Below are 12,898 nucleotides of genomic sequence, written 5' to 3' on the forward strand. Positions count from 1 at the left end.
GGGGTAAAGTGGGGGGTGAGGGTGGGGTAAGGTGGGGAGTGAGGGTGGGGGGTGAGGGTGGGGGGTGAGGGTGGGGTAAGGTGGGGGTGAGGGTGGGGTAAGGTGGGGGTGAGGGTGGGGTAAGGTGGGGGTGAGGGTGGGGTAAGGTGGGGGGTCAGGGTGGGGTAAGGTGGGGGGTCAGGGTGGGGTGGGACAGGCAGCTTTGATTGATCTCCTGTGAATGAACCAGCTGAGGGGTTTTCGTGGCCAAGCGTGCCAACACAGCCAATGTCAACTTTGCGCTGTAATAAAATCTCCTTGTAAAGCCGGGCCACAATTTAGAAGAGAAAGGCCCATTCTTCCCCTCCCCAGATGTTCAGCATAGAGGAGATTAATGAACTCCCTGCAGCACAATAATCCAGCTCCGGCCACCAGAGAGCCCCCGGCCTGCCCACATTTGTGTGCCTTTCTCTCTATCTCCCTTTCTTTCACTGCCTTCTCTTTCTCTCTCTCTCTCTCTCTCTTTTCTGTGTATTTTCCTCTCCTTTCCCGTTCTCTTTCTTTCTCATTCTCTCTGTGTCACTCTCGCTCTCTCTCTCCTCCTCTTGCTCTCCCCTCCCTCTGCCTCCTTCTCTCGTCCTCCGTGTTCACAGCCATCACTTGACACCTCCCCAAGTGTCAAATCTCCCTTGCTCTTTCTCCCCCTCTCTCTGTGTTCACCGTGGGTCCTGTTTCAGGAACGGCAGATGCAACTGCATCGGAATGCGTGTGCACACTTTGCACACATGATCATTTACAAAGATCTATTCCTCATCTACAAAGTTATTTTCAGCAGGACACTTGTAAATAGTAGGGTATGATGATCTGGCATGTAGGGGATGATGGAGTGTAGGGTGACCTGGGGATGAGGTTGGATGATGACATGGAGTGAAGGCCTACTGTGGCGTGATATGTTCTGTAGGCCTCCAGGTGGCTGTATCGGATGGGTCAGATGCATCAGGCCCAAACAAACCGCGTCTGCTCTCATTGGTCAGTAAAGACGTCCACTCATGTTGAGTCTGGAGTACAAAACAACACGCACAAAGTTGCCAGGTAGATTGTGAATTCCTCCTGTCCAGTGTTATTGTCTGTGCAAACGAGCGTTGCCTGGGTTCAGGGTACGGTTTCAAACGCTCCCCCCTAGCCTGAATCACAGCAGCTGGCCTAAACGACATCGGCTGCTTGATGTCCCTAACTGGGCGTTTAATGTTTCCCTTTCATGAGCTGAGAGGATAGCAGAGTCTCGTCCTGACAAATACCAGGTGCAGAGAGTTCCAGAAGGAGAAGAGCCCCGGGGCTCGTCTGGCTTCTTGGAGCCAGCGCAGTGCAGGTGAGTGAGGAGGGCTGAGCTTAAAGGTCTGATTTAACATTATGGGCGAAGATCTGTCTGGAGAACTCTTAAATGGGCTCTGCTAATGAAGTGTCTGTCGTCTGGGTAAAGGAGGGTCGACACAGGTGAAGAACAGAATCAGGGGCACGAGTCCACAGACACATCTCTCCGTCCTGAGAATGTCTGGACAACAAATGTCCAGGAAGTTAGAATGACGTGGCCTTGTGGCCTAACAGTTATGACATGTGTTTTCTCAGGAAATAGAAGCCTCTGTATAATTTTGTTAGCTCTCTCCAAAGAACAATATATTTCACTTATAAAAAAAAGTTGGAAAACAAACATATTTTTAAATTATTGTTTTAAGGTAAAAACTTTGCAGTAAATAAAAAGCATTTTTTACATATATATCTGTCCAAATTGTAAAAGTATAATTTGCATTCAGTATGTACAGTATGAAGAAAATAAGCATTTGTAAGAGAACATTTTCATTTATTTATGTCTCCAGAAAGAAACAGATGTTCAAAACATCTTTTATATGGTGCAGGTTTCGGCATGGCATGAAAGAGGCCTTAAGCTTACAGATATAGATTGGAAACAAAACGAGAGAGAGAAAACAGGATACAGATTAAATCAATTTTCATCCCACCGCCCGTCCTCGGGTTTCAGCTGAGCGCTGGTCCCAAGACCAGAACCTCGCTCACGCGCCAGATAAGGAACGGCACCATGAACCACCATGCATGTAAGACTGCAGTTGAGAAGTTGTCATTGAGCCTGGTGGCTGAGATGTGATGGCTTTGCACTGTGCCTGGTAACTAAACACATAACGTTCGTCAACTCTGACCGCCAAAATACTATCGGAACTTTTTCCTTCTGATCACTGACTTTTGGATGTACATTTCTATACATTATTTGAATGTTGCTTTGGATTAAAGCATCTAATAATAGAATAAAATATAATGTAAAAGTAACAACATTAATCATACAAAGTTTTTTGTGTATTAAGGGGAAGTTTTTTGACTCACCCATAAAAGAATAGACCTCAATTAACTAATAATCCTAACCTAATCGTCTTTGGTTCTTAGTGAATCTTATATTTTTATGCTCGGCCCAGAAAAGGTCAAAAGTTTGTATGAATTTAGATATTTCATATGTAAAGCATCTGCTATGTTAAATAGATAAAGCATAATAAAAATTATCCATGAACGATCAATTTGTCAGAGTACTTGAGAAGACATAAAACTCTTTCTACTGTATCTTACCCTACGACTCAACTGTGTGTAAAACAGAGTGAGAGAGAAATAGAAGAGAGAAAAAAATTACCTCAGGGAAATATCATTTTTTTTGCAAACGTGAAAGCCTTCATTAAAACAGCAGGTTACCTTTTACAGTTCCTACAGGAAGGTTGGACGAGCGGAGCCAAGTTTCCACAGTGTCTCTCTGAGAGTGTGTGTGCTAGAGAGATTACCCTTCAGTGTTCTCTCTCAGCAGCAGTAGCAGGAAAGCGCTACCTGTTGTCTGCTGGTCACAGAAGCGGCTGACCTGCGTGCTGTGCCTCTGACCAGATGGGTGACTAGAGCAAACTGGTTGCCAAGGGGGACGCAGCACATTGAACTTTGCAGGGGCCGTTTCTCAACGGGGGCCCATGACATCACCGATCCCGATGACTCATCCAAGTCAGCTTGTCACCGTTAGATTTGATGTATGTTTTCTGTTTAGTTTATCATTACCTTGTGTTTACCTCACATTCAAGTTAAAGATAAAGGCTAACTCGCTTTATATATATTTTCAAAATCCTTTCACTCTCTCACTCTCTCTGAAACTCTTTTTTCTCTATCTGATCTTTTGTGCACCTTTCTTGCCTCTTTGCGATCCTCTTCTCTCTCTTCTCTTGTCTCTCTCTCTCTCTGGACATCCAGCAACAGTGGGGTCATTTTGTTGACAGATTCCATAAGCAAGGAAACTGCTAGTTTGACAGTGACTTATCCAGACAGATGTTTCTATGCAGGCTGAGATCTATCGTGCAGACTGTTTAATTGCACTTGAGAGGAATCTACGGGTCCATTTACCACTCCCGTAGGATCGTAAAGCTGATGAGTTTTCAAATGTTTCCATTTCTTTGGTGGAAGAAATGAAATTTCATAGCAGAAGTTAACAAGAGTCTGAGGGTTAATGAGGAGGCCTAACTGACAGCTGTGACGACTCTATTTGTTTTCTCATGAGCTGGACTTCCAAAACAAACATTTATTTTCTTGTTTGCGAGAGGAGAAGAGCGGATAGGCAGGTAACTGGTGGTGCGATCGCCCTTGAGAGATTAGGTGTGTTTCTCTAAAACCCAGCCTGCTTAGGTACACGTCCAGATTGATGGAAGCGCCATCATGCAAAACTTGGTTTTGTTTTCAATACAGCTGTCCCGTAGTCCTCTGCCTAAAACAACACGGAGGATCAAGCTTGGATTCCTGTTAGCTCCCTTTAGCAATGGCAGAACCATTTGACTTTAACCTGATCTATCACAGGCAGCTACACACATTTTGATGCAATGTTTCACTTGGCTACTGTGTCAGTGATGAAGATAGACGAAGGAAATTGCGTTTTTTTCTTCTTTGATCTAAAGGGCAGAAACACGAACTGAACTAGAGAGGGTACAATTTCTGGGGAAATTGTAGGGTGTGCTGTGCTTGCTTGCGTCGGTTGCACAGGGGTCCGTTTTTGAATGACATTTTTACAACTGATATTTCTGTATATTTTATATAAAAATGCATACTTATTATTTATAAAGATTACATAGATTTAAAAGCATTTTTTTTTTGCTGCTCATTTACAACTGAAAATACGAGTGAAGTGTAGAATGAAATAGATGTCTTCACATTTCCCCTGCAAGAGGCTGCCTCATCGTTGAATCAAAACGAATAAATTTGGCAGACCGGTGTAAAAAATTGACCTAATCCACCAAAACGTCATTTTAAGTTTTTCCCTTCTCGTGATATTTTCAGGCATTTAGCCTACTCATTGCATTCATTCATTAATAAAGAACCCCCTTTGAAGATTATTCTAGACGTTACCGGCAGTAGAAGATGGAATCGCGATTCAAACAGTACCATCTGCTAACTGAAAATATGCCCCCCAAAACGTAAATAAGCTTGACATTTATTTAGTGGAAAATCGTTCATTCATAAAAAGCTCACTGGTAGCGATCATTGTCAGTAACAACGCAAAATGCGATATAGCCCTGTGTGGAGAAGCTGCCCCGGTAAATTGTACTACTACGGTACAGTACTGGACTACTGCTGTGTTCGTCTTGGTAGCGATTGCGTTGGTTGAATTGGATTTAACGTTCCGTTGTACGGTTTAGGCTGAAAGTAATTATTTTCATAAACAGATTGACAACGTTTAGGCTGTGGCAATGAAGTTCAGGTTAGTAGTTAGATAGACTTTTGATTTAAGTAAGGGGAGTGCCGAACATGTTCTGTCGCCGTTTGACTTCCTAAACAGCTGTTGTAGATGTTTTTGTAGTGTGTCTTGCGTAGGCTACAGCGTTGCAGTGAGCTACACTGGTTTGAAACCACAGGTAATGATAATTTCACCAACAAATCGTTTACTAATGTCAGAATAAATCCTACAACGAAAATGTATATGTGAGGAATGTTTATTTTAATGATTGAAAACAGATAACAGACCACTGTAGTATGTGTTGCCCGGGCAACACAGGCTAATGTCATGATGCTAATACTTCAGTGAAATAGTAGACTACTGTTTCCGAAAGTAGATGTACTTCCTTAATAATATCATCTTATATTGTACATTACACATCACAATTGTGTGTCATATCACAAAGTAAAATGAGTAAATAGTTATCACCCTGGCCTCTTTGCTTGTGGCGTTTCTGCAGCTGCCTTGCAGTAAAGCTATAGTTAGCCTAGCTATCCCCCAAGTTAACAGATGCGAAACGAATGTTCTGCCAAAGGTAGTCACGCGTGTTTTCGTGACGTAGTGACGTTAGTAACGTCAGTGACTGTGGCTAGCAAATTAGCCACCGTTAGCTTCACTTTTCGCCACAAAAACGTAACTTGAGCCTAAACCATGCAACGGAACGTAAATCCCAATAGAAGCAACTCAATCGCTACTAAGACGAAACTTTTGACACCTAGGTTGTCTATGTAGGCCAAATATTGACTGAGGTTTAGGGGGGCGAAAATAAACAATAATAAATATATATGTGAGAAAACAAAGGTTGTGCTCTCGCCGAAGGCTTGAGCACACCCAATTACAGCTCAACTCCATCGGAAAATAAGTTCATCATCCAGTTTCGCCAGGAAGGATGCTCTCGTCTGGACATCCTCGCTGACAGACAATAGTGCTTTTTAATTTAACTCTGGCCTGCAGAGCTGACACATGGAAAGAAACCAGGTGGATTTGTTTTCTGATCTGGCAGGAAATCTGCCGCCTGTCTCGTGGTCCTGATGATAAATCAACGTGATGAATGCCGGATGGAGACCCCCCTTTATTTTTAATGTTTGTAAAACACTGTTTTCTGTGTACAAAACCTACTATGAGAACTCTGTGCTGTACTATGCTTTGTTGTTACAAATCCCACAGGGTGGACGTGCCGTTGTGGTGTAGCCTACTGTGCCTTCTGGAGTACTGACAGTGGAAGGTGTTGCGTAAGAAGGCCAGGCTAGAGCAGGCTCACAACATGTCTTAGTGCAGGGGAACACGTAACAGAGGGGCAGACAGCTTAGAAGAAAGCAGACATTCTCCGAGAAGGATGGTGTGACTTTGCTCCCTCGGTTTGTACTGCTCCTCCTCCCTCCGTCCTGGACTAGTGAGAGGGAGCTGGGATGGCGTGGGCCTGGGGAACTGGGGGGCCTGAGGGGGTGGGAGATGTTGACATCTTGGAGATCTGGAAGATCTGGAGATCTGTGTACACCATTGGATGTACAAAACAGATAGACGTGTATGAGGGTGAAGTCAGAAGCTGCCCAGAACAAATATGTTTAAGAATCCTACATTGCACTAAACCAAAGATTTCATAATTTCACAGCTGTGCCCTGGAGACCATCCTAAGGAGCATTTACCTGTTCTTGTCCATCATTAAACATACCCTTCTGTCAAAACATTGAATCCTTTTATAAAACGTGTCATTTGTTTCGTCTAAGCCCTGGTACTATGTTGTGTTTCGGAGTCTCCTGAACCAAGTAAACAAAGGTTCTCCCCAGCCCTGAGTCATGTTGCACGTGTAACAGACGTGGCCCCGCTCCGTCAGAGATATACGGGCCGATGTTCGCCCCTCACTGGGGTCGAACACGCCACCTCGGATTTCCGAAGCGCGACCACTACCAGCTACGCCAACGAAAAACTAGCTATTCGTTGACGTGGGTGGCCTGTTTACATACTTGAGGAGTGAGTTTAAACCGATACACACCGGCTACACACGCTCAGTCTCTGGCAGGCAGCTGGGGCTCAGGGGGGATTCAACAATACAGGTGTCCAGAACATCACCGAGAACATGGAAGCAGGTGATTCAGCTGCTTGTTCTCAAGAAACATTGAGGACAGAGCAATGCTGAGTAAGCATTGTGCGAAAGTGAAAATGGAAAAAAGAAATATTCCATTTAACACACGCAGCAATAAAATGATCTGATTTTGTGTTGGATTAACTTCATAAAACAAGTTGTTTAAAACAAGTCTGCTTCTCATGAAGAGGCAGTTCCAGTCATCAGGCGACCGTCTGCGGAGCACAGGTGCTTCTTCTTACGCTGATTGGAAGAGACATGTGGGGTCAGACTCGGTCTTTCAGCGGCTCTCTGAAGTGAACACCCCACATTCTGCAGCCAGGGAAGCGTGCGTGCGCGCGCCTGCGAGTCCCAGCCTCACAGTCTCACAGCCTCACAGACACACAGCCTCACAGCCTCACAGACACACAGTCTCACAGTCTCACAGCCTCACAGTCTCACAGCCTCACAGACACACAGCCTCACAGTCTCACAGCCTCACAGTCTCACAGCCACACAGCCTCACAGTCTCACAGCCTCACAGTCTCACAGTCTCACAGCCTCACAGTCTCCCAGCCTCACAGTCTCACAGCCTCACAGCCTTGCAGCCTCACAGTCTCACAGCCTCACAGTCTCACAGCCTCACAGTCTCACAGCCTCACAGTCTCCCAGCCTCACAGCCTCACAGCCACACAGTCTCACAGCCTCACAGCCACACAGTCTCACAGTCTCACAGCCACACAGCCTCACAGCCTCACAGTCTCCCAGCCTCACAGTCTCACAGCCTCACAGCCTCAAAGCCACACAGCCTCACAGTCTCACAGTCTCACAGCCACACAGTCTCACAGCCTCACAGTCTCACAGCCACACAGCCTCACAGTCTCACAGCCTCACAGTCTCCCAGCCTCACAGTCTCACAGCCTCACAGTCTCACAGCCTGGCAGCCTCACAGCCTCGCAGCCTCACAGCCTCACAGTCTCACAGCCTCACAGTCTCACAGCCTCACAGTCTCACAGTCTCACAGTCTCACAGCCTCACAGTCTCCCAGCCTCCCAGCCTCACAGCCACACAGCCTCACAGTCTCACAGCCACACAGTCTCACAGCCTCACAGTCTCACAGCCACACAGCCTCACAGCCTCACAGTCTCCCAGCCTCACAGTCTCCCAGCCTCACAGTCTCACAGTCTCACAGCCTCGCAGCCTCACAGCCTCACAGCCTCACAGTCTCACAGCCTCACAGTCTCACAGCCTCACAGTCTCACAGCCTCACAGTCTCACAGCCACACAGCCTCACAGTCTCACAGCCTCACAGTCTCCCAGCCTCACAGTCTCACAGCCTCACAGTCTCACAGCCTGGCAGCCTCACAGCCTCGCAGCCTCACAGCCTCACAGTCTCACAGCCTCACAGTCTCCCAGCCTCACAGTCTCACAGTCTCACAGTCTCACAGCCTCACAGTCTCCCAGCCTCCCAGCCTCACAGCCACACAGCCTCACAGTCTCACAGCCACACAGTCTCACAGCCTCACAGTCTCACAGCCACACAGCCTCACAGCCTCACAGTCTCCCAGCCTCACAGTCTCCCAGCCTCACAGTCTCACAGTCTCACAGCCTCGCAGCCTCACAGCCTCACAGCCTCACAGTCTCACAGCCTCACAGTCTCACAGCCTCACAGTCTCACAGTCTCACAGCCTCGCAGCCTCACAGCCTCACAGCCACACAGCCTCACAGTCTCACAGCCTCACAGTCTCACAGTCTCCCAGCCTCACAGTCTCACAGCCTCACAGTCTCACAGCCTCACAGTCTCACAGCCTCTCAGTCTCACAGCCTCAAAGGGATTGGTTGTTGTACGCTCCCTCCGGGCCTGGCAGCAGCTCCGTCATACCACACATCATGTGACCCAGAGGGTGGGCTTGTCCCAGGGTCTCTGATTGAGCTGTGTGGACCCCACCCCCCCTAGCCCCCAGACCCAAGGGCACCCCACCCCCAGACCCACACACACACCACGGCCCATCCCCCACCCAACCCCTGCCCCAAGGCCCACCCCACCAAGCCCCCGTTCCTAGGCCCACCCACAAAAGACAAACAGAGGGAACCATATGTGGAGAGATGAATAAAGTAAACTGCAAAACATTTTTATTAGATACAATTTCACCGGCACTGTGGACTGACTGCAAACTGACACTTTGAAAATAAACTGAGGGGCAGAGAAAAAAGTAGAAAAGTCCTGTAGTGTACACAGGGGTGGCAGGAGAGGGAAATACCCTGCTGAACAATAGACAATGTTCAGGGACCGAGGCTTTTAAACAGGATTCCTCTAAAAGAGCTGATCTCATTTAACACGTGAATGGGTCAAACGTAATCACTACGATACTTGAGAAAATTAGTTGGTGGGAAAACCTACAGGATTTTTTTCTTCTGGCGGATGAATTGAGTCAGACAATCTTCACGGTCTGAACAAGCATTTAGTTTTTGGAGATCAAAGATTTGTTTTAGTTGTCTTGATAGGGTCATGTCTCTGTACGTACACTGAGCAGCTCTGCGTACGTACAGAGACATGACACCAAGACCTTTGGTGCCATTGCACACAGTTTGTATTGTTTATCAACCTTAATTTATGACGCAGTCAGTTACAAAAAAATCATAGCATATTGAAAAAAACGAAATAAGGTCAAATATTTTTGGCAACTATTTAAATACAATTACATATTGTATTATTTGTTTTTGGTAATATAATCACATATTTTCAAATTTTCCTTTACCATCCAATATTTTGATCATAAAAACATGTGTTTTAATTAGTAAATTTCCTCCAGGATTACAATGACTCTTATTGAGAGACGTAACTGACTTAAAACTATTGTACTTGCTGTGTAATATATTTTTGTTGCTTGCTTTTTTCCACAGGTACACCCTTGCACTTTTGAGGTTCATGTTGTTTAATTGTAAGTTGTTGAATAACATGCTCTTATGGTTCTACCCTTTGGGACTTACTTAGTTTTGGCTATCCGCAATGTTTGGGGTTGGCGTTGTTATGATCAGTGACCTATGCACTTTTGTAAAGCTCTCTTTTGGAAGTCACTTTGGATAAAAGCGTCTGCTAAATGCATAAATGTAATATACACAAATAAGACGTAAGTTTTGCTTTGCAAATGAGAAGCCACAGGAACAGCCGCAGCTGATCCCAGGAGGACCCTCTGCCTGCACAGCACAGCAGCTGAACGAGAGGAAGGAGCCTCTGCCTGCACAGCACAGCAGCTGATCTCAGGAGGACCCTCTGCCTGCACAGCACAGCAGCTGATCTCAGGAGGACCCTCTGCCTGCACAGCACAGCAGCTGAACGAGAGGAAGGAGCCTCTGCCTGTCTGTTTTCTCAATCAGGATCACAAGCTAACCATTTCGCTGTGCTGTGAATAACACACACAGCTGACATCTCCTCTGCCCCAGCACGCCAGCGACTGAACTGCTGCTGGACTCTGTCTGAAGCCACACCGTGCTGGACTCTGTCTGAAGCCACACCGTGCTGGACTCTGTCTGAAGCCACACCGTGGAAGAAAGGATAATACTAAGAATAATACTAACTCCTTACTTCACACTAGTATAGAGGGAACCCAAATGACTAAATGTGACAGGTTAGGGTGTTGAAGAAAAAGGGATTGTCATGCTAACATGTTGATGCGAAGGTAGTGTAATTTAAATACAAAAAGACATTAAGGCGGGAGCTAAAAGTTTGTATGGAGTGTAAGTTGTATGCCTTGTCCCAATGCTTATGTTTAACATTTCTGTTAAACAACGAGCAAAAAAAAAACGTTTGTCACGACATGGTTTACGGCGGAAATCAAAACAGCCCTTTTCCCTGGTGTCCCAGAGAGAGTGTAAGGGGCTCCGGGGGGGCAGGGGGGTTGTTGTGGATGTGGGAGGAGGGGGGGGGGGGGGTCAAGGCACCTCTGACTCACTGCATGCTGCAGTTCATAGAGGAGGAGGAGGGGGGGGGGGCACAATGTCCCCGGGCAGGGGGAGGGGAGCAGTGTATTAATCTGCCCTCAGTATGGCAACTGTTTCCCCTCCCTTTCATGTGGTTGGCTGGTTTACGCTGAGAGGCCAGTGTGCTGGCCCAGGGTTCCATAGAGGAGTTCATTCATGCGGGCCCGTACTATGCTCAAGAGGGGAGGGCACAGGCTGGATTGGAGAGAATCCACTGTGTTCAACAGTAGATGGGATTGTGAATTGCTGGGACTGATCATGCCAGGCAACGGGCCGCAGGAATGCAAATCATCTTTTTGGCCAAAAGTTTGGTTAGCAGGTGGCCTTCTCTATTCATCGAACGTCAACACTATTTTCTAGATGGAGGAGCGCTTAACATCTGGGAAGGCCCGTCACTGCTTTTAATTAACTGAAATACAGTCAGTCAATGTTCCAGCGATGTGAAAAAAATACTATTAAAAAGGAGGGTTGAACAGAGTTGAAAAAAGTTCTAACAGTACATATCCTGTGTTCGCCGAAGGTCAACACAGTTGTGTAAATAAATATAAATCTTTAACCTAATCCCTTTCAGTACCCTACATTTCCACGCCTATTGAGAAGCCCTTGGCAGCTTGAGGACTTCTCTGAAACGACACGTCCTCTCACCCTTCTCAGGAAGCGCTCCCTTACTGGGTTGTTGGACCGAGGGCCAGGACCAACACTTATTTGATTCATTTAAGGGTCCCTTCCCTCTTTCCATAGCTACACCTGATGCATCACGACTTGCTAGACGTGGTGTGTTTTCTGCCTGCGGAATGTAGGTGAAAGGCTACACGGAATACATGTTTAGCGTTGCAGTGACTGCAGGCGTTTCTCCCTCTTTCCGTTCTCCGATGAGATTACAATAATCTTTTCGGTTCGCAAACTCCTATCGTGTAGTGTGCGGTGAGGAAGTCGGTTCATGGGGGGTTAATTATTATATCTCTCTCTTGGTTCTGGGAAAGTGGTATCTGGGATAAACGTTAGGTCAAATGTCCTTTCCCTGATAAGAGAGGTGAATCTCTTTATCTCTGCTGATTGGAAGCACTGTAAGAGGTCAACAGACCAAGCAGAACCTTCCTGGCTAGACTCAAAGGTGTTTGTGTTCGAAATAGTCCATGATAATGTCTATGCTTTTCTTTATCTGATGAGAGATAGAGGTCATCTGTACAGCACCATAAAAGTCATTTTCTATTATTAAAGGAAATCCCTGTTCTTCATCGCAACCCCACACACACAGTCCTGTCTGGCTGCCTCCTGAGTTGCTGGGTTTATAATCCCGCTGTAGTAGAGAGAAAGGGATGACCACAGCAAAAGTGGAATCACGGTGTACTACGTGTTCATAACATGGGCAATAATTGCATACACAACTCAAACCATTCCAATTACAGATGGAATCTGGCAATGGGTTGGATGAGTCAGGACTGTTTCCTTGGCAATAATACAGTTATACAATGGTTAGCATATTACTACAATACCACAGTGAAGAAATGCCCTGTCTCCCTGGGTAAGAGCAGTCTCCCAGCACTTGCCCTGTCTCCCTGGGTAAGAGCAGTCTCCCAGCACTTGCCCTGTCTCCCTGGGTAAGAGCAGTCTCCCAGCACTTGCCCTGTCTCCCTGGGTAAGAGCAGTCTCCCAGCACTTGCCCTGTCTCCCTGGGTAAGAGCAGTCTCCCAGCACTTGCCCTGTCTCCCTGGGTAAGAGCAGTCTCCCAGCACTTGCCCTGTCTCCCTGGGTAAGAGCAGTCTCCCAGCACTTGCCCTGTCTCCCTGGGTAAGAGCAGTCTCCCAGCACTTGCCCTGTCTCCCTGGGTAAGAGCAGTCTCCCAGCACTTGCCCTGTCTCCCTGGACACCAGCAGTGTCCCAGCACATGTCCTGTCTCCCTGGGTAAGAGCAGTCTCCCAGCACTTGCCCTGTCTCCCTGGACACCAGCAGTCTCCCAGCACATGTCCTGTCTCCCTGGGTGAACCCCTATGTTTACATCACACCTGTCAAACATTTATAAATCTCCTACGGTAGTCCGGCAACAGTGCATAAAACATCCATAGAATTCCAAACACTAT

The sequence above is a fragment of the Osmerus mordax genome, chromosome 5 (genome assembly GCF_038355195.1).
Source record: "Osmerus mordax isolate fOsmMor3 chromosome 5, fOsmMor3.pri, whole genome shotgun sequence".
NCBI lineage: Eukaryota > Metazoa > Chordata > Actinopteri > Osmeriformes > Osmeridae > Osmerus > Osmerus mordax.